The following is a 20,364-nucleotide window of genomic DNA, read 5'->3' on the forward strand; positions in this document are numbered from 1 at the left end:
AGCACATGGGTGTGTGCTAAGAGTCTGCTTCTTCCCCCAAAAATTCGCTCCCCCTTTCCATCTAATGCAACTGTGAAATCACCAGAGCAATATGCAATAAATCTCTGCCTATAAATCCTCTCTGCACACAGAGTCATGTTTTCACATTAGTCCCAAAACGAAATTTCTTTGCCAATTTGAAAGCACACTTACTGCTCTTTTTTTTTTCGGGGCAAGTGAAAATCACTTTTACAGACTGACACATTATGAAACCACTTTTTTTGATTTATTTAAATGCACATGTCCAAACTGTTTTTTCAGACCACCACCATGTGTATTCTCGGTGACTGCCTACACTCCAGCAAGGGCAACCAGCCTTAGTGATGCTGAATGTATTTGCATTACAGACTGAAACCTGAAAACCCCACTCGCTTGTAAATACTGTGCATGATTATACATGGCAAGCACATGGGTGTGTGCTAAGAGTCTGCTTCTTCCCCCAAAAATTCGCTCCCCCTTTCCATCTAATGCAACTGTGAAATCACCAGAGCAATACGCAATAAATCTCTGCCTATAATTCCTCTCTGCACACAGAGTCATGTTTTCACATTAGTCCCAAAACGAAATTTCTTTGCCAATTTGAAAGCACACTTACTGCTCTTTTTTTTTCGGGGCAAGTGAAAATCACTTTTACAGACTGACACATTATGAAACCACTTTTTTTGATTTATTTAAATGCACATGTCCAAACTGTTTTTTCAGACCACCACCATGTGTATTCTCGGTGACTGCCTACACTCCAGCAAGGGCAACCAGCCTTAGTGATGCTGAATGTATTTGCATTACTGAGTCCAACCTCAAACCCTTAAACTATTCTTTTTTTTTCCAGTACACCTTAATTTATTGTGAAAACATACTCCATATTATTTTACATGTTCCTCACATTTAAATTTCTCCCAAAACAGAAAATGATAAACGCAACTACAACAAAAACAATTTCCATTTCTATTATTCATTTCTTAAGTTACCACATACATCCCCTCTCAAACTGTAAACTCACCTTTAAAATTAGTTAGTTGTGAAAGAAATGTGACACTCAAACAGCAGATTATCAGAGCCAGGATCTCTGTTGTGTTCACCTCTCTCCTCTCAGCAGAACCAGATAATGGCAAACTTTCCCTCTATTTTTCCACACATATACATGTAAGTTTCAAATTTCAGTGCTTCCCCCTTTTTTTCAAATGTAATCACAAATTTCTATTGGTTGAAAACCAACCCTTTTCCAAAAGTACCCTTCCCCCAACTTGACTTCTGCCTAGTACCCTTCCCCCAACTTGACTTCTGCCTGCTACCATAGCAACAGCTCATGGAACACTGCTGTGTTGAGTTAGGTCAGAAGTTCGCCAAACAATGTTTCAATTCCACAGAGCAAGAGTGCTTGACTTTTCAAACCTAACAGCAAATCCATAGTACTGTTCTTTGGTTACACATTTTTTTGTACCAATACAAAACATGCTTCTATTAATTTACACATACAGCCTAGTTTGTATTCTAGAATGGTATGAAACAGCCAATCAGTTCTTTTTGTTTTGAAAAAAATATGTATGCCTCCATTTCCAAACTGTCTTTCTTTTCATATTGCCATTCTACTGAAAGACACCTCCTGAGTGCATCCAGATCTCCTTTGAAGATGTTCACAGTGTGGATTGTAGGGCACAGCTATGTCTTCTGGAGTGAAAAGTTTGCAGAGAAAACAGATATGGTGAGAGACCTTGCTTTGCCAAATGTAGACATTAAATGGATTGGTCAGAGAGGGTTAAAGTGGCACCAATTGATGCCATTGGTGAAATCCTTCATGCAAATCCAACACCCTGACCTCATAATAGTGCACTGTGGTGGCAATGACCTAGGCACTTTGACTGGGGTAGGTCTGGAAATGCTTATGAAGGACACCTTTGCACAACTGTTTTCTCTTTTCCCTAAAACTGCCTTTGTGTTTTCCAACATATGCCAAAGGCAAAAATGGAACTGGTCCAATCATTTCTGTCCACAGATTGACAAAGCAAGAAAGCACGTCAACAAATCTGTTTCTGCTTTCCTCCGTGACTATGGTATGGGTGCCATTTACCACAACAACTTGCGTTATGACATGCAAGACATTTATAGAGGAGATGGTGTGCACTTCAATGATGAAGGGAACAGAGTCTTCCTTTTGAACCTTAGACTCTGCATCGGTACTTACTTGTAGGTACCACTAAAAAAATGACTTCATAAACACAACAGCTCTTTTTAGAGCTCCCTAATATCTAAACTCTTAAATCTGCTTTTCATTTATTTTTTTTTATTTTTTTTACCGTACGCTTACCGTAAGCTTACCGTACGCGTACCCGGTGATTTTTTTAAAAATCAATAAATGTTTTTTTTGTACTTTTCTGTCCTTCTTTGACCCCCTTACAAATGTTAGGGGGTCTGTAACTCTCCTCATTGCCCCCTTTTCTTGTTTTCACTCTTTTTTTTCAGAGTGAAATACACAAAATGGCGGCCGCCTCTTCCTGGTTTCGGCCGATTCGAATGTTTACTAAGATCTAAGAGCCAATCAGAATCGCGCTCGCGCACGCCACCGTACGCTTACGGTAAGCGTACGGTAAGCGTACCGTAAGCGGGCTCAGATATATATATTGATTTAAAGGCTATTTTCTCAGAATCTACTGAACAGATTTACACCAAACCTACAAAAGGCACTTCCTTGACCTAGGGACTACCTCTCTGCCAAATTTCGAGTAATTCTGTTCAGCCGTTCGGGCTGTAGCTCGTTCTAAAGGTCCTATGGAAAAATGCATGGGAAAAACGCGTTTTGGGACCCCCCTTTTATCTCAGCCCCCGCTTGACGGATCCCCCCGAGACTTTCAGGGTAGGAGCGGAGCGTAGCGCCCCACCTATTTTGAGAAATTCGCAAGGATTCGTCAACCGGCGCCAAAGTTATTCAAAATAGAATGTTGCGGATTTCCTATGGAAAAGGGGTCCTAACTATAACTACCTACTGGCAACCGCCAGTAGGTAATATATATATATATACATATATATATATATTCCTCAAGGATCCGAGGTGGGAGGACCTCAATATCAGACTCTTCGCTCTCTAGCCTGTAAAAGAGGACATTTAAAGATGGCCGCTTCTTTGTAAGGGTGTCCAGATTTCGAGGCCTATTTCAGTTTCTAAGGACATATGTAGCTTAGGCCATTTTCCATTCTTGTTGCTGTCTGACCCTGTGGGAGGGCAGGGGGATCACTCAGGGACCAAGTGACACCAGCATCCAAAGACTGATGAACTTCCATTCATTCCATTCAGCCACAATGAGCTTTTCCAAAGTTAATTCCCAAATGTGTTTGAATGGACAAAAAGGGCCCACCACACGTTTGTCTCTTCCGGAGAGAGTCAACTCCAAATTAGGCACATAAAAGGACCTGAAACAGCTCTGGGTGAGGTTGGCGCAGAGAGTATCCAATCTGTGACCGAGGCTCAAATCGGGAAGCAAACCGGTAGCGAGCAGGCAGGTGGGGCCACATAGGGGAAAGCACATCCTGCCCCCAGGCTGGACCAGGTGGCAAAGAACGAGGCACCGGCCTCCAGCAGAGGGCAACAATTTAACTTGACTGAGGCAGCAGGCGGTGGCCCCAGTGGGTACTACGGCCCATTCCAGGGCTGCACCCGCCCAGGAAAAAAAGAGAAAGATGAGAGACCGCCCCTTGACAGAGTTGTGCCAGCAGGCAGTAACCTTGAGCGGGGAGCACGGCTTGTTTCAGGTGCAAGGGCCATCACTCAGTGGCTTGTTTCAGGTGTGGAAGCCGTCACTCAGCAGGAACCAGAGGCGGCCGACCAGGCAGCATGATGGCCGGCGGCTGCAGGAGCACTCACCTGGTCCTAGGCTCCTCCGCTCCTCCAAGGCAAGCCGAATATATAATATACAATTCACTGAAAAAAACAATACATAATATGCAATTCACTGGAAAAAAAAGGTTATAGGGACATTATGCTTACACTGACATTTTGCACGTACAAAACCAGAGAAATTCAGCAGTTATAGTTAGCTACACTAACTATAAATCGCACCTTCGCAAGGCACTGCTTATGACCTCACATATTATATCACTCATGACATGGTTAGTGACATCACTGATGACATCTCAAATGACATAACTGATGACATCCTCTAGTTACAGTGAGTAATTGAAAAAGGTTATGAGTGTTAAATATATATTCCAAGGTGTATTGGTGAATCAATGTGTGTATAAATTCCTATATGGATGATTTAGTGGGTGCATGACTCACTGTATAAACAATATATGATGGACTCATTGATTTTAAGGCAAAAAAGAAAAACGATATTTTGGATTATTTGAGGAAAGATGGTTAACTCAATGTGTCTGTTGATTCTATGACATATCTTTCACATGTTGAGAAATTAACTACATGTACAAGATATGTATCTACTCATGATGTTCATCCCATTGATTTTTTTAAACATTCATTCCATTAGACATTGCATCTATAAAAGCGTTGTCCAGTATGTAACTTGATTGTCTTATAAATTAATGCAAATTGATTTTAAGAAATGTAGAGGTTAGTTCTATGACAACATAGCCAACATGAACGGAAAATATGCAGAAAAACTATTTGAAAACAAATAATTATGCTGTATATATTCACTTTGATGAGCATTAACTAAGCCCTGTAGGGTTAATTGCAGTTGATTGTTGTGTAGATGCAATTACTGTTTTTGTAGTTATGCAGAAATATATACATTTTTCAGTACTTCAACAAAATGGTGGGCTATTCTAAAATCATATTTGAGTTCTGAATCTGATCTGCTATATCAAAACAACTTTCTGATACTAGATGTGAGAAAGTGAATTATTAATTGGGGTGAATTTTGGCCTACCCAAACTAATAAGGTCACTATCTTATTAGGTCTAGTTATAGCTTTCATTAATTTAAACCTGAGTTCAGCCCCTGGATTAGGGCACAGTGAAGACAAGCTTAACTTAAAAAACAACTTGTAAAGCACTTAGGAGGGTAAACAACCTTTACAAAGCATTGTTTACAATGCATGCCATTGCAATGCAAGTCGTTACAACGACTTGCTGTAGGGGGCAGAAGGTGTTGGATTTGTTGGATTTTCAATCCAACACCTTCCCTGCTGTTGCACACACTGGAGTTGGAATAGTAAATTATGCTATTCCAAACTTTAACACTTTCCTACAGCAAGTTGTTGTAACAACTTGCGTTATAATGGCATGCGATGTAACAGCGCGTCGTTGTAACAACTTGCATTGTAATGGCATGCGTTGTAAATGCATGCGTTGAAACAAGTGCTATTCCTTAGGAGTAGCAAAGCAGTTAAAAGGTCAAAAAAATAACAAAATAAACATTCCATTCTAATTCATAAAAATATAGCAGAACATAATGAGCAAAATCACACCAAAATTACATAAATCTAACAAGCGAACTGGAGATATGAATTTTTTATCTTTTAAATGAAAATAGTCCCAAAAATCTCTAAGCACCAATACTGGTCAACTGGTCATCGTAGAGAGGGACCTAGGCACAATTTCCGGCTGATTACAATGGAGTGTGGGTCCGATAACCCAACCAGGTTCCTCCAGGTTGGAGGTTTTACCTTGGAATTTTGTCTCTTCTCTGGAAGTCAAAATCCTTGAGCAGGGCAGGGCTCCAGGCTGTATCTGAGAAGGGCTGCATGAAGTTGGATAGGCATTTGATGAGGTCCAGGTGAAGCTATTGGCTTGCAGATACTTCAGATACTTTAGGCATCCAGTCAGGATTTCTGAGTTTGGGCTTAGTATATTTTTTGGAGCGGTAGGCTGTATCCAAAGAGGGCTCCATGAAGCTGAATACCTTCTCAGTGATGTCCCACTGAATCAGATTTGTTGCTGGAGAGAAGCTCCAAGTACGGAAAACCTGTTTATTCTGCTCAGTGGCAGTGCTCATTTGATTGATCAGCTTGACAGGTTTATAGGTTTGTTCTGGTCCTGTGGAGGTCTTCAAGTCCAAAACGTTCTTAAGTCCATTGATGTTAGAAGAAGTCCATTTAGAAACAGCTAAGGGTCAGAGGACTTCAGGAAGAGCACTTGAGGGTATAGACTCACTCCAGAAGAGGCCACCAACAGGGTCAAGGGCAGGTCCAGTTGTAACTGGGATTTTTATGGAATGGGCCTCTTGCAATTTTTTGTGGTCATTTAACTTACACACAAGGTCAACCAAGTCACCCTTGGAGTCCACTTCTTTGTCCTAGGTAAAAGTGGAAACTGATCCAGCCCTGCAGGTCTCCTCACAGGTCCCAAACATCAGTTGTAGTTCTTCTTCTGTTTTTCCAAGGGTTCAGTAGTGTTCTGAATAAGGTGTCTTGGGGAGTCACATTTATGCTTGACACTATTTTGTGAATGGTGTGACTCCTGTCCCCTCCTTAACCAATAGCGCAAAAGTTCCCAGGTGTAAACCTATCCAGTTTAGTAGGTGTTCCTGTGTGTCCTATTGCAAATACTCCAATAGTGTCCCTCATATACTAAATACAAGGTGAAGAAACCTTTCTTCCCTTGTGCAGAGCCTTTGTGCCTATCTGTGTTGTCACTCTAAGCCAGTTCTAGGGGCATATTACCCCCACTGGTTCTGGTTCCTGCCTTACTGTGGGGACAAACGAAGTAACTTCTGAAATGTATGTGTGGCTTGTGAGAAGGGGAGTCCCCTTTGAAGTAAATTAAGTTTATGGGCACTGCCCAACGTGTCTTCCTGCCAGAAAATTAACACAACCCCATACTCAGGCCATTGTCTCTGTAAAGAATAGCAGAAATGTACAATAATATTTCTCTGAAATTCCTACTAATCAGGTGAAGCTCTTTCCAAAATACAAAACGTCTAGTAAAGGATTTTCCTGAAGATATAGTTTTATGAGGCAATAAACACGTTCATCTGTATCTAAAGAAAATGAATCTATAAAAAATGGTTTATTTAACACGATATAGACCATATTATAATTGAGGATAAAGTAGAGTTTACATTTCCAAATGTCTAAGCTCTCTTTTAATTGTTTCTGAGTCTAATGATAATAAATTGATCAGGGGAGAGATTATTTAGCAGGCTACTGATGATAGAAAAAGAATATTGGAAAACTATGTGGGAAAACTCCAATCTATGAGCATTTTGTGTTTCAAGAGTGACAACCTTTGAAGTTTATTGATTCATGATATAATTTTGGATGTTGCTATGATAAAATTTCTTATAGAAATATTGTGAATGTGTTGTTTCAAATGCATAGTTCATTATTAATTTGTTTGATAAATTTTTGATTTTCCTTCTGACAAAAACCAAAGAATATGTGCAAAGAATAATTACTGTGAGCTACAATGTTATTTATTTATTTTCATTTACTTAATTTTGTCATTTATTTTGACCCTTTTTTTAGGTTTTCACCACAGATTGGAGTGTGACTTGCTCTGTGATATGTTTTGTGTTCTACATTCAGATGTGTCTCTTAGTCAGTATTTTACTATAAGCTGGGGTGTAAACTTTTGGTGGCTTATGGTATTGCACGAAGGCTTGAGCATTGAATTGGTTTTTGTTTTGGACTGTAGCATGCCTTTTGTCTATCATTTTTCAGGTGATGCATCTTGTTGTTAGTTGTTGTACAATTAGTCAGCTATATGGCACACCCTTGCTGTGTTGAGTATATGTATGTGAAGCAATCTGCATAATGTGATTTGTTAGATGTTTATGTGTGCTGTGTCTTAATGACAAGTGCTGTCAGAAGACAAAGTTAGACTGATTTAAATGCATGAAAGGTGTTCTGTGTTATATATGTTGTTGGATATTTTTTACATGGCATTTATTGGCAACAGGTGCTGTTTGGGTATTTATGATGGCTAAGATAAGGCATATCGGTGCTCTAACAGTTGATCAAAAGATGTTCAGTACAATGTGTTCTGTTGGATGTTTATATGCCAGTTTCTGGTGATACGTGTTCTTGGGAACAACTTTACAGCTGTGTATAGGGCATATATGTGCTGAGTTGGAAGTGTGTCTAGTCATCTGTTTAATGTCATTTTGGATGTTGCACTGTGCTTTGCCTCGAATAAAAAAAAATGCAAACAATGCTTTAGACAAACACTTTTATCATACTCATATAATTTACATAAAAATAATACATTAATAAAAATTAATAAATATGTTGCTGTAAGGAAATGTCTCTTTTTGCATGATCACACCCATTTTTTATGCTGTTGGTTTTTGGACTCTGTCCTCTGAGACCCTGTTACCCAGGACCCAGTGTGCCTGCTCTGAACCTTAAATTCTTTTCAAATTAGTTAAAAATACTGATTGGCACATTAACTTACCTATCAATCCCTAGTATTTGGTACCCCATGTACCCAGGATCTGTAAGTTAAATGTCACTAGTGGAGTACGGCACTTGTTGTCCCACCACCAAAGTAACTATGTAAAACTTGGATCTAGGCCTGCCACAGCAGCTTAGCTGAGCAAGTTGAAAACTTCCAATTCAACTTGGCAAAATACATTTTTTGCCAGGTCTAAAACTTACTTTGTAATACTTATAAGTCACCCCTAAAGTCTTCCCTGCATGCCCATAGGGCAGGGTGCATAGTAATTAAAATCAAGAACATGTGTCCATAATTTTTATGTCCTGACAGTGAACAATCTCTAAAGTCATTTTTCACTCTGGCAAGGCTGGCTCTCCAATAGAAAAGCACTACGTTACATTATAACAACTTATAATGCATACCTTCAGTTTTGGACTGGCTTGAAAACTTATTCTAAGACTTATTGTAATAGTAATTTAAACTACATCTCAATGGTAAAGTTGGAATTTAAATTACTAACTTGAAAATGCCACTTTTAGAAAGTTAGTATTTTCCTACCTGAGACAAATAGGCCTTTATGTCAGTATTTAGTACTGTCTGACCTAAAGGCTCATTTTGTGGTGAGATGTGTATTGCTCCGAGACGTGGACAGAGGGTCTGGGTGTGGAGAGGTGCTTTTGCCCCTGACAGGATGTACATCTCGGCTGTTCCCAGAACCTTATTTAAACTTGAAATTGTGCCTAAATTGTCACAAGCAGATACTGCTCACACCCAGCCAGCCAGGTACCAATCCCAGTTAGAGAGGGGCTGCCCTTATAACCAGTTTTGAGTGACCACAAAAGAGGTGTTGTCCATTATTCTAGACACACCTCCGGGTGGGCACAGGGAGCTCAGCACAAGGGAAGAAATGTCCTACCATGATTGTTTTTGGTAGAGAAAAACACGCAGTGTGCTGCACAAGTGGGTAGGTGCAACCCTGGGAATGTTTACCCCATTATTTAGGTAGTGGCCAGATGTTTCCCTCACCCACAGGCTGGCAATGGGCATACATGCGGCACCATTGATACCCCCTTTAGAGCATATCTGGACCTGTGGAAGACAGAAGAAGGACTGCACCTGCTGTTGAACCAGTGGAGGGAGACCCTAAGGACTGGATCTACTCCCACTTGTACACAGGGCGGGTGGCTTTCCCTGGAGTGAGTCTTGACCACCAAGTGGTGTCTTCAAAGTCCTGGCACTCTTGGATACATGTCAGAGTGTTCTCATCCTATCTAACCCTAAAAGTAGGGACTTAGAACGTTTTCCAATAATATTTCCTTGGAGAACCATCAGAAGACTAGGGCCAACCTGCCAAGTCAATCCAATGAACGTGCATTGACGCTGGGGAAAGATTCAGGTTTCTTCCACTCTGAGATTTTCCGCAGCAGCCAATTATTTTCAGATGGACAATACAGAGAAGGTATCTGACCTTGTGGAGCGCTGTTGAGCTACAGCTTGCAAGCTTGCCTTGCTGGAGGAATCCAGTGCCAAAAATGTGACTAAGTGCATAGGTGGAAATCTTCACTGGGCAAAGGCACCAAAAGTATCCGGCCAATGAACTTTCCTTGTGTGCAAAATTTGAATTTCTCTCGTTCTGAGCTTTCCAGACAAATGTCAACAGCTTCACTGGGACTTCATCTGATGGCTATCTTGCCCTGTTGAACCATTCTCAGCCACAGCCTTGTGCCTTGCCCCCTGAGGTTTTTCAACTAAGTCTGAAGGCAAACCTTCAAACTGAGTCGAACCTGGTCTCTGTAGACAACCCACGCTACATCATGGCCAGCCTTAACTTTTGACTTTGACTTGGTCTAGCATGACCTGTTGCCTGCGGTTGATATTTTGTGCTAAAACCTAATTCAAGCTTTAAAAATTCATATCTCCGGTTCCCCTTTTGGGGTTTTTGCTGTTTTTCTGTCCATTCATTAAAATTGTCTCTATTTTTATAAACTGGAGTGTGATTTTTTATTATGTTGTGTTTTTTATTTTTGAACTATTTTGGTACTGATATACACTTTATACATTGCACCTAAGTTAAGCCTGTTTACCCTGTGCTACAGCTACCAAGGGCTGAGCTATGGTTTAAATTATTGAGTCAAAACTAGACCTTGGAGGGAATTGTGACATTATTACTTGGTGAGGACTCACATCCCCTCTAACTAATTATCCACAGTCTGACATTTACCATCTCTCCCTCTTGATTAAGGTAAAATTCGACAAGCATTTAGTTCTTGCATACACTGCTGTTGAATTGAAACAGGATCTTAACTCATGTCAGGTGTTGAACCGTAAGAGTCCTAACAGTAAGTGCAGTTAGATGCTGAGATGTGGTAGGTATAAAGCCCTGGTGTTTCCCACTACAGAGGGGAGGCAGTGCAGGGATATTTATTAGGCGTGTGTGTAATGAGAATGCATATGATCCTTAGAGAAAGGAAGGGGCCAATGGGCACCAGGAGAAACAGAGAGAGAGAGAGAGAGAGAGAGAGAGAGAGAACAGGCTGTCCTCTCCATTTCTCAGCAAAAGTGAAGTGGGTGCCAGTATTGCGGGTCTACCGCTTGGGAAAGAGGAGAAAAAGGGGAGGGGGAGAAGCCCTCAAGAAATATGGGTTATTGGAACTGAACAGAATCAAAAAGAGAATAAGAAAGGAGCAGGGTGCATTGTCTGGGACAGAATGTACAGGATAGGACCAGGACAAAACAGAACTAAGCTGACAATCCCCACTGCTATCACACTCCAGATGGCCAAACTCCCACCCTATACTGGGCGCCAGAGTGGAGAATAAAAGACTTGGCAATGTGCAGAGTATGCACCTGGCAACACTAGAGCCCATCATAAGCAAAAAATATGTGGAACAGAAAGATTGACTATAATGGAGGCTGAGTACTCACCAAAATGAGGCCTAGCATCTCCCTGGAGAAAAGAGAAATATTTGCAACTGGGGATCCCCTCCTTTAAAATGTCCACTCTCAGAAAAGAAGTTGAGAGATGAGCAGTTACTAGGAGAAGGATTCAGCTGGATAAAAAAGAAGCTGGCCTTTGCACTGCCCAGGCCCACCTAACCACTGATAGAAAAGACGGCTTCTAGGAGATTAACTTCAGTTCGGTTGCTAGAGAAAAGGAAGAAGGCCCACATATGCATTACTTGTAAATGTGTTTCACTTTGACGCAGTTAGGTCATGAAGCACTGTGAGAAAGGGGTTGGGGTTCACAAGAACACATTGAAACATCCCTCCCTGTAGAAATCTACCAGTCACAGAAGATGAGAGGCAGAGGAAATTGCAGCAATAGCATCTCGAAGACATTAACACAGTGTGCAATTGGTTTGTCTTTTCTCCCGAAGAATATATACACCATACATTGGAGGTTGACACTTCTCTGCACAGGCACTCCGATGCATATAGACAAGTGGGTCCAAGAAAGGGTGGCACATCTTTACAACACCATAGAGTTAACTTCCCTGGCTCTTGTTATGATGGACTTCTAGCAGTGTTTCCCATACTGTGGGTGCCAACTCACTGGTGGGTCGTGATCTGATTTCTGGTGGGCCGCGTAAGTCCAATAAATAAACAAAGATACCTTTAAAATATGTATTTATCTTTTCACAATTGCTGCACTTCAAAGTCAGAGGTCAAATGTCAGGCTATGTCTTCTGACAAATTGCAGCTTATTTTTAACCTCTTCTGTGCCCATGACGAGATAGTCTCGTCATGGAGCACGGTCGCGCTGTGCCCATGACGAGACTATCTCGTCATGAAACCCACCCGCGTGGGAAACGCCCGGCACAGGAGGGGGAAAGGGCGTGGCACCGAAGGGGTTAAAACATGGGGCTTGGTGTTTACAAACTCCTCCCATCTCACTGAGGTACAGAGAGCATGAAGGATGTCATTTTTTGTAGCACACGACAAACTGTAAATACCTTTAAATGAACTGTACACATTCAGCAGTTAGGAAAGCACTTTTTTGTAATTCTGAAGTTTGATGGAAGCAGAGGTTTTCTTAGGGTCAAAACAAATCAAGACACTTTTATTTGGTGATATGCAAATGATAAATAGTCACTGTGTGCAGTACAGTTTTATCAGTGAAAGTCTGTGTAAATGTAGTGGCCATTTTAATGGAAAATATGTTGTCTGTAAATGACAGTGGACTACTACACAATGTTTTAGTTACTTTACAATATCACCCATTTCATGTCCATTAAAGCCAGGTGGGTCACAAAAAGTTTGTCACTCTAAAAAGTGGGTCATTGTTCTAAAATGTTTGGGAACCACTGACGTAGAGAAGGTCTGTGTTGAGCACTTACATGTAATGTCTGCATTCATGTGTTCACCTGAAATAAATGTATCCATGAATAGGTGCAACAGATTCTGCTGAGTGTATACTATGTAAAACAGCTACTACTACAGTTCAAGAGCTTCAGGTAAGGGAGAAAGCTACCCAAGCAGCTTGAAGCACATAGTCCTTCTACTTTGTAATCCATGCTGAGTGTTTGCTAGGTTCAGGACTCAGTGTACTAAGAAAACTGCTGGTACGCCCTGCAGTTATTTAACTCTTCAGCTAACTAGTAGGTATTGTCTGCTGTTAGAAATGGGGGTCTCTAGTTGGACATGGCTTGCTTCTCTGTCCAAATAGGGACCCTTGCTTCCAGTCACTGAAAGGGGGATACACTCCTATAATAACCCCTGCTCACCCCCTTGGTAGCTTGGCACGAGCAGACCGGCTTATCTCAGAGGCAATGTGTAAAGCATTTGTGAACACATACAGTAACACAGTGAAAACAAGACAAGTGGACACCACACCAGTTTAGAACAATAACTAATCATTATTTAAACAAAACCAAACAACAAAAATCCACAATACAGTACTAAAATAAGTTCTTCAAGGGTAGAAATAGTTCAGTTCAAATGCAGGTTGTAAATGCAACACTTTTCCAAACAAGTACCTTAGATGCGTCCCGTAAAACAAACAAAAGGGTCGCAGGGAAGTTGATGTGTCAGCTCCTTGCTTCGGGGGAGGCGATGCATCGGTTCCTTACTGCAGCGTAGGGGAGGTGATGCGTGTGTTCCTTACCGGAGAGGAGGCGATGCGTTGGTTTCTTACTGTGTTCCGGTTGTGATGCGACAAGATGGCACCTCGATGCGATGATCCGGTGCGATGCGACAAAATGGCGGCTCCTTGCGATGTGACGATCTGGTCCGATGCATGTACTTTTGCAGCCGCACAGCAGGAGCTGCGACAATCTTCTCGGTGTTGCGTCGGGACTCGGTGTAGATGCGGCACGCTTCTTCCCGTGGCTCGGCGATGCATCGGGTCTCAGTGCGGATGCGACATGCTTCTTCGTTGTTGCATCGTGCTTCCAGCTCCCAGTGTCAAACAGTCTCTAGAGGTCCTAGACAGCTGCAGGCACCTCTCTGTAGGTTAGAATTCCCAGCAAGGAAATTCAGGGGGAGATGGTGGTGAAGTCTGTGTATCCCTGGGACTTCAGGCTGGAAGCAAGCTCAATTTCAAGCCCTTGGAGATCTTCCTTAAGATGGCAAAGCAAACTGCAAAGTCCTTTTCTCCTTTCCATGGCAACAAGTAACCACTGCAGGCCAACCCCAAACAGCTAACAGCACAGGGGCAGTAATCCTCCTTCAGCTTCTCCGGTTTCTTCTTCTTGGCAAAGATTCCTCTTAATTTCCCAGAAGTGATCTTAAGTTCTGGGGTCTGGGCCCCAATATTTATACTGCAAAATTATTTGTTCTCTGAAGGCAGAGAGTGACTGTGCCCAGCCAAAACCAGTTCTGTCCTCCCTGGTGCAGCTTCCTAGCAGGAGGCTGAGACAGCATTGTTGAAAGCAGACCTGGCCCAGGTAGCTGAAAGGAAGTCTCCACCCCCTACTCTCTATTCTATAAAGGCTCAGGCAAGTGAAAGGAAATCTCCTCCCCCTGCTCTCTATTCAATGCAGTTCCAAATCAGCACAGCCCTGACCCATCAGACTGCTGGAGCCAAGGCCCTCTCCAGCCCCCTGTCACTCACAAACCAGACATGGAATACACAAACCTAGCAGAGGCACACTAGATAGTTAGGCAAGAAAATACCTACTTTCAAAAAGTGGTATTTTCAAACATTGAGGGGCCGATTCCGATCCGGGTCAGAAGGGCACCGAACGCGATCCGGCCGGAAAAACTACGAGCCGTACGCGTGGTTCCTGGCCGACTCGTAGAGCTGTACGAGCGAGCAAGTACAATGCGAGCTACATGAGATTCACCGACCGAGTCGTTTCCGGGTCCTAACCGCTCCGTACGTCCCGGTCGGAAGCTAACCGTGGCGTGCACAGGATGCGATTTACAACTGAGCCAGTACGATGCACGCGTCGGACAGCCTGTTGCTCGCAAAACCTCCCGGAGTCGGACTTCAGGGGTCTGCGTCGGACCCCCTGACACCCGCAGCCCTCCGACTCAGACACAGGGGGAGACCTATGGGCCTCCCCAACACAGGCATGTATGGTGCGGATGGCACCGACGCGTACCCACTGTAGGGGGCGCACTTGTTCGAGACGTACCCATTCAGTCAATGGGAGCGCATGTACACGTCGTACAACTGGCTCCCATTGACTTCTATCGGAGTTCGACCGAACCGAGTCCGACAGCATACGTGCGCCGTACTCGCTCGGTCGGACTGTAGGGGTCCGGCTCGGTCGGAAAACACCCTGGATCCGGCTCGGTCAGAGTGCTTTCCGACCCAGATCTGAATCGGTCCCAGAATGTTAAAATCACCCTCACTAAAAGATGCACTTTAACAATCTGACATACTAAACTTTATTTTCCTATCTTGTTCCCTGGGTCAGTTATATTTATAAGATGTTATAAATTAACTGTCCATTCTGGCCTATGGCAACAGATAACCTTGCAATAGTGAAAAAAACGAAATTAGCAGTAATTCTCTATCTGGACATGCTACACACATCAGAGCACATACAATGCACCCGGCCCACAGGGGTACCTTGGACATACCTTAGGGGTGACTAACATGCAGAAAAGGGAAGGGCTAGGGACTGGCAAGTGTGTGCACTTGCCAAGTCGACACGGCAGTCCCAGACTGCACACAGGCACTACAATGGCAGGCCTGAGCCACATTTTACAAGCTGCTTCTGTGGGTGGCACAATAAGTGCTGATAGCCCATCAGCAGCATTTGGTTTACAGGCCCTGGGCACACATGGTGCACTGTACTAGGGTCTGACAAGTAAATCAAATAACCAATCATGAAATCACTACTCCATCACATCACATCACTTTACAATAAGGAGCAATTGCACTTTGGCACTGAACAGCAGTGGCAAAGTGCACAAAGCAAGTGTTTGCAATGAGGAAGATGTAGAATCCTGTCACAATATCAATTAGAGCTTTCTTGTGAACAGACCCCTTGCATTGCGAGGTATGTGACTGTCTTGCGCCACAAAGAAGGAGGTGGGGCAGAGCACATTGCAGACTGTTGTGTTGCTACCAGCCTCTTTGTCCGCGAAGCCCCATGTTCACTGCTGCTCACAGTAAAACAAGTGCCCAGTTATTTTACAGCTAATATAAGGTGTTTGGTCTAGATTGACCCAGTGTGCCAGCTTCGAATATTATTTTAATTGCTTCATCTTTGTGACGCTTTGTAGTGATACTTTGTATTGTGAGCCTGGTAGTGATGACCCACAGTGCAGCAGAGTAGGGTTGCTGTAAAGTGACAAAAAGAAATTCGATGACTTTCTGCAGACATGTATGATACACACAAACAAGGACCTCCTGAACCCTCACAAGTATCCCAGCGCAGCCAAAAAATTTACTTTTCACAGTCATTGGTGGGAAATCAAACAAGAGAAAAATTTAATTGCCATGAATGTAGACCTTATCAAAAATAGGCTGAAAAACACGACCAAGAAAGTAAACAAAGAGGCCTTTTTGAGTATTACAAAGCGGTTCGTGCCTGGTACGCTGACACTGTAGCACTTAGAAGATAGGGGGCCCATCAGGGTCTGAAACAGATATTTGAAAGCAGTAAATAAATTGACACAGAAGAAGCAGACCCCACACCGATGGAGCATCGAGTCCACGTGACTACTGCCCACCATGCAACAGCATCCCTGAGAAGGGAAGAAGTGAAAGGAGAAGAATGGTACCAATGCCAGGGCATTGAAACACATGGGGCAGGCAGCACGTACTTCACTCATCCATTGAGAAGTGCATCTGAGAGGAAGCATTCAAGGAAAACATCCGGGAGCCGAAGGCCTGTGGAATGTTGAGACTAACCATAGAACAAATAAGGAGAAGCTGTGGAGACTTTTCATCAGTAGGGTGACAGGCAGGGATGGAACGATTATAAGGGCAGCAGGTCGAGCAGCAAGGGTTCAGATACCCATTGCAATTAGCTATGGCTGTTACTTACTGCACAACATGGGGCAGAAGGACTCATTTGCTTAATTAGAGCCCCCTTTCGCTCATCCTGCGCCACTGGAAGCAGACATCTGAGAAGCTTAAAGGAATACAAAATTAGTAACAAACAATCACTAAATAAGAATGATAAATTTACACTATGTAAGGGATAATATACGCCCTGGCCTATATTATAAGGATATTGCAAGAACAAAGGAGTTCCATAACAATATAGAGGAACAAGGCAGAAGCCCGAGTTCCTTATAAGGTTATGGAACTGCAAGTGACTTGCAATATCCTTATCCTGCATGCCAGGGTGTCCATTATCCCATATAGTACATGGTAATACCATCCCCTTTTCCACGAGACACTTAAAACCTTGGTGCTTAGCTCTTTCATGTGAGAGAGCAAGTATGTTTGCAAACATGAAGAATAAAAATAGAACCTCTAGGGCAAAATAAAACACCTCAAAAACCTGTTGGGTATTTATTTCAAACAGCTATTGGAAACTGTTCAATACAAGTCAGTTTATATTTTGTTTTAAAGCTGCAGTAGCTCAGAATGTGTAGAAACATGCAGAAAGATTCTAGCTTTTATCTATCTAAGGAGTGCAAAAAATAAACATGTTCTCTCTGCTTATTATTATCAGCTATTAAAATTGTATTCCCTTTTTATTAAAATTGAGCAAAAAAAACAAGAGCAAGGCTCCATTTTCTGACAGCAGGTATTGTGCAGTGGTGGCTGGTGACATTTGACAATGGTGGGCGTAAAAGTGCTAGATGAGTGCCCAGTGGTGAGCGAACGAACCCGAACACCATAAGCAGGGTTTGTGAGGCTTCTCTCCCCCTACAGAGAACATTTTGGGAAAAAAGAGTAGCAAATGGTGTATTTCCAAGTAAATATGGAAAGCAAGAAAGGTGATAAAGCAATTGTAAAAGTGAAGTTATGACATCAATAAAGAGATTTCATATGATAATGACATAGGTAGCTGCTTACGTAATGAGCAGGGATTCACATTAAAAAAACAATCTTATTATTAATCAGAAAATAAGGCAGTTATCTTGGTTTTAAACAATCTTTCAGGTAGCACTATTCCACACGTGAGTGATGCAGCTATGTGTGTTTGTATGTCTGTGACACACATTAAACATATCACTTAGGATACAATGAGAGCATATGGCATGCAGCGACTGCACTCCCTAGAGGAGGGAAGCAGTCCAGCAGAAGGAGAACAGAGGTGGAGAGGGAGGGCAAGATGCAGGTAGGGTGAGAGGAGGAAAAAAGTAAGAGGAAAAGAATTGTAAAGGGAGTAACGATAAGGAAGAACGAGAAATAAGAAGGGTGAGTAATGGGAGACATCAAAGAGATGGAGAGAGAGGTATATAAGGAGACAGAGAGAGGAACATCTACTTAGAGATGGTAGGGGAGTGGGAGATGGTAGAAAGTGGGGGAAATCATGTGTGAACTGAGAAATGGTCATGCGAGAGGGAGCAAGGAAAATAGAGAGAGGATGGGAGAAAAATGAACAAAAGGGAAGGCCAGCAGTGATGGGGAGAGAGGAATCGGATAGAGAGGTAAAGAATGTGAGAGAGGCAAGAGAACGAGAGGTTGAGGGGAGAGCTAGACCAGCAGAAGGAATTCGAGAGAAGACAGATGAGCTGGAGAAAAGGAAACACGAAAATGAGGGAGTGGTGTGCGGTGCACAAGACAGTGTGAGAAAGACGGTATAGTCTGTATTATACATAAGTAACGAAGATATCTTTCTCGTGCTGAGCTGTAGGAACATAGGATGAAGCAGGCAGAAGCAGCTCACAGAGGAACCAGGAGTCCTGAATTTTAATACACTCTTTCGTACTTGGACCAAAAAATGTGTGATCCTGGGCACAGTACCTTGATACACTGTGAATTGTGAAACATAGTGCACTATGTTTGTGCAACCTGGCCCTGCACCTGCTGGCACACTTAAACCAGCCAGTACTGGAAAACTACATCTAAGAGAGCGAGTACTGGTAAGCCCAGAGTGCTGCAATGCACAGACTGTATTATGGCGAGGTACACTATGGTTAGACAATTATTAAACGACTCACTAGCCAGTGGGATTGTCCTGGACACAAGAACAAATTACATTGTAAAAAAACCCAGCTTTTCTGTGATAAAATCTCGGCATCTTAGACAGGGCGGAGGGTGTCATCAGAGCTGGGCTTCGTGTGAAAACGAGGAGAGCACTAAGAGGGAGCAGGGCCGGCTGCCAGCCTCCTCCATAAACAATGCGAGGAGTCCAAGAGCAACTAGGCAATGGAAGTTGTGACCGAGGAGCAGATAGAGGGTGTAGGGTAGAGTGCGAGGAGCTATGCCAGTGAGTCTGCACCACAGACTGATGCACGAGCACTGTTGAGCCATACGTCCAGCGGACACCAAGTGTACCCGAGCTGCGGTCAGCTCTGTCCCGTCCTCCCATGGGCTCCTCTGCCATAGCACAGAGCGGTGGAGGCTGCGCACAGCCCCCTGCTGCTGCTACTGCCGCTGCTGATGAAAGCAGTGGAATTAGATGGGAGGGCATTATGGTTACATGCCAGTTTGGCCTAGCTTTGCAACTGCATTATTGTAGAGCATGGGTACTCACAAACTTTCTCTCGGGGGCCAAATTTACAGTGTGGTTTGTGGCCGAGGGCGGCACCGGTGGGCGGGGTCAGAGGGGGAGGGACGGGGCTAAAGCAAAAAAAATTGTGACCATGAGGTTGAACACAGGTCCCTGCAGCAGACGTCTTCGTCCACTGAGCCATCAGACCCGGCATACACACATCTCTCTCTCTCTCTCCCTCTCCCCCTCTCTCCCCTCTCCCTCCCCCTCCCTCCCTCCCCCTCTCCCTCCCTCTCTACCCCACCCTGTCCCTCCCTCTCCCTCCCTCCCCCTCCCCCTCCCTCTCCCTCACTCTCTCTCTCTCTCTCTACCCCTGTCTCTCTCTCCCTGTCTCTCTCTCCCTGTCTCTCTCCCCCTGTCTCCCTCCCTCCGTTGCCCTCCTCCCTCTGTCTCCCTCCTCCCTCTGACTCCCACCTCCCTCTCTGTCTACATCCTCCCTCTCTGTCTCCTCCTCTGTTGTCCTCCCTCTGTCGCCCTCCCTCTGTCTCCCCCTCTGTCTCCCCCTCTGTCTCCCTCCCTCTGTCTCTCTCTCCCTCCCCCTGTCTCCCTCCCTCCCTGTCACCCTCCGTCTCCCTCCCTGTCTCCCTCCCTTTCCCTCTGTCTCTCGCACTCCATCTCCCTCCCTCTTCCCCCGTCTCCCTCCCTCCCTGTCTCCCTCCATCTCCCTCCCTCCCTCCTTCTGTCTCCCTCCATCTCCGTCCCACCCTCTGTCTCCCTCCATCTCCCTCCCTCCATCTCCCTCCCTTCGTTTCCCTCCCTCCGTCTCTCTCTCTGTCTCTCTCCCTCCCTCTGTCTCCCTCTGTCTCCCTCTGTCACTCTCCCTCAGTCTCTCTTCCTCTGTCTCTCTCCCTCTGTCTCCCTCCCTGTCTCCCTCTCCCTCCCTCTGCCTCCCTCCCTATGTCTCCCTCCCTCTCCCTCTGTCTCT

Source organism: Triturus cristatus, chromosome 2_1 (assembly GCF_964204655.1).
Source record: "Triturus cristatus chromosome 2_1, aTriCri1.1, whole genome shotgun sequence".
NCBI lineage: Eukaryota > Metazoa > Chordata > Amphibia > Caudata > Salamandridae > Triturus > Triturus cristatus.